Source organism: Triticum dicoccoides, chromosome 4A (assembly GCF_002162155.2).
Source record: "Triticum dicoccoides isolate Atlit2015 ecotype Zavitan chromosome 4A, WEW_v2.0, whole genome shotgun sequence".
NCBI classification, from domain to species: Eukaryota; Viridiplantae; Streptophyta; class Magnoliopsida; order Poales; family Poaceae; genus Triticum; species Triticum dicoccoides.
In genome coordinates this window covers 616,088,124-616,091,183 of record NC_041386.1, presented here as the reverse complement: position 1 = coordinate 616,091,183, position 3,060 = coordinate 616,088,124, and positions in this window count along the sequence as shown.

Below are 3,060 nucleotides of genomic sequence, written 5' to 3'. Positions count from 1 at the left end.
ATGCTAGTACAAATGATGGAGAACAAAACATCCAACATGAGCAAATTCATAAGAGTTCTAGATCCATGGATACCATCAAGAAAAAATGCTCAGTTTTAATTCAGACACAAGACTTGGTGAAAACATGCATATTCATATCAGCAACATTGATATGGCATCTTTGCAAGCTTGGGTCAGTGACTTGTCTTGTGTTTCATGGCATGACAATAATTTTAACAATAAATAGACATGAAATTGACCCAAACTCATGTACAAAGTTAGGCCATATGATGCATGGATTAATTCACACATAAATGACAAAATGCCAACTTTGTATAGAATTTGCAGTACTGAAATATTTCAGTGTGTACCGGTGTGTACTGAAACTGCAGTAGTGAAATAATTCAGTGTGCATCGGTGTGTACTGAAATTGTAGTAACGAAATATTTCAGTGCCTACCGGTGTGTACCGAAATATTTCAGTGTCTACCGCTACAACATTACAAATTTTTCCTAGGGCAGTACCGAAATATTTCAGTGCCTACCGGTGTGTACCGAAATATTTCAGTGTCCACCACTACAACATTACAAATTTTGCCTAGGGCAGTTCCAAAATATTTCAGTGCCTACCGGTGTGTACCGAAATATTTCAGTGTCTACTACTAGAACATTACTAATTTTTCCTAGGGTTCATATGATGCCTAGGGTTCACATACATCATAATCCACCCTCCAAATCCATGTACTCAAATGTTCATGCAATTCATTGTGATTAAAATGCCACCTAGCATTCCCTCTCTAAGCTATTACGATCAGTATCACCACGATGTAAGCACGAGCAGTAGGAAGATGAGGAGTGGGGAAGCTTACTCTAAACATAGCTACCGCCGCCGTTCAGACGAGGAGAGCGGCGAGGGAAGCGTGGAGTGAAGGAAATATGCCCTAGAGGCAATAATAAAGTTATTATTTATTTCCTTATATCATGATAAATGTTTATTATTCATGCTAGAATTGTATTAACCGGAAACATAATACATGTGTGAATACATAGACAAACAGAGTGTCACTACTATGCCTCTACTTGACTAGCTCGTTAATCAAAGATGGTTATGTTTCCTAACCATGAACAAAGAGTTGTTATTTGATTAACGGGATCACATCATTAGGTGAATGATCTGATTGACATGACCCATTCCATTAGCTTACACCCGATCATTTAGTATGTTGCTTTTGCTTTCTTCATGACTTATACATGTTCCTATGACTATGAGATTATGCAACTCCCGTTTGCCGGAGGAACACTTTGTGTGCTACCAAATGTCACAACATAACTGGGTGATTATAAAGGTGCTCTACAGGTGTCTCCAAAGGTACATGTTTGGTTGGCGTATTTCGAGATTAGGATTTGTCACTCCGATTGTCGGAGAGGTATCTCTGGGCCCTCTCAGTAATGCACATCACATAAGCCTTGCAAGCATTGCAACTAATGAGTTAGTTGTGAGATGATGTATTACGGAACGAGTAAAGAGACTTGCCGGTAATGAGATTGAACTAGGTATTGAGATACCGACGATCGAATCTCGGGCAAGTAACATACCGACGACAAAGGGAACAACGTATGTTGTTATGCGGTCTGACCGATAAAAGATCTTCGTAGAATATGTAGGAGCCAATATGAGCATCCAGGTTCCGCTATTGGTTATTGACCGGAGACATGTCTCGGCCATGTCTACATTGTTCTCGAACCCGTAGGGTCCGCACGCTTAAGGTTTCGATGACAGTTATATTATGAGTTTATGAGTTTTGATGTACCGAAGGAGTTCGGAGTCCCGGATGAGATCGGGGACATGAAGAGGAGTCTCGAAATGGTCGAGACATAAAGATTGATATATTGGACGGCTATATTCGGACACCGGAAGTGTTCCGGGTGATTTCGGAGAAAACCGGAGAGCCGGAAGGTTACCGGAACTCCCCCGGGAGAACTAATGGGCCATATGGGCCTTAGTGGAAAGTGAGAGGGGCAGCCAAAGGTGGGCCGCGCGCCTCCTCCCCCCCTGGTCCGAATTGGACTAGGAGGGGGGGGGGGGGGGGGCGCCCCCCTTTCCCTCTCCCTACCCACTTCCTTCCCCCTCCTAGTAGGAGTCCTACTCCTACTAGGAGGAGGACTCCTCCTTGGCGCGCCTATAGGGCCGGACGGCCTCCTCCCCTTGCTCCTTTATATACGGGGGCAGGGGGCACCCCTAGACACACAAGTCGATCCACGTGATCATATTCTTAGCCGTGTGCGGTGCCCCCTTCCACCATAATCCTCGATAATATTGTAGCAGTGCTTAGGCGAAGCCCTGCGACGGTAGTACATCAAGATCGTCACCACGCCGTCGTGCTGACGGAACTCTTCCCCGACACTTTGCTGGATCGGAGTCCGGGGATCGTCATCGAGTTGAACGTGTGCTAGAACTCGGAGGTGCCATAGTTTCGGCGCTTGATCGGTCGGGCCGTGGAGACGTACGACTACATCAACCAAACGCTTCCATTGTCGATCTACAAGGGTACGTAGATCACACTCTCCCCTCTCGTTGCTATGCATCACCATGATCTTGCGTGTGCATAGGAAAATTTTGAAATTACTACGTTCCCCAACATGGAGAATGGCGGGGAAGCGAGGTTGCGACCACTATCCTCCTCATCTTGCGCTTCGGAGTCTCCGGTGACTCGGTTGGAGGCTGCATAATCTGCAACGGCACCTCGTGCACGGTGGGTTCCTGATCCAGTGGATGCTCTACCGTAGATCTTAACGCCCACCACCTCCGCCTGGTCCACTCGCTGGACGAATTGGCCTGCTCCATCGCCCAGAGGAGGATCTCGATCTTGTGAATCGGTTGTGCGGGCGGGGGCAAAGCTTTGCCCTCTCCTTCTTCGTCAAATTCTTGAGAGTGGCCATTGCCGTCCAGCTCATCTGCCTTGTGTTGTCAAACCAAGAACGGATCTCCCTCAACCTGGGCAACTTGACCTGGTCGCCGCCGGCGATCTGCACGAAGTCGGTGTTCTCGCCGCCGGCCATCAGCTCGATCTACCGTGGAAGA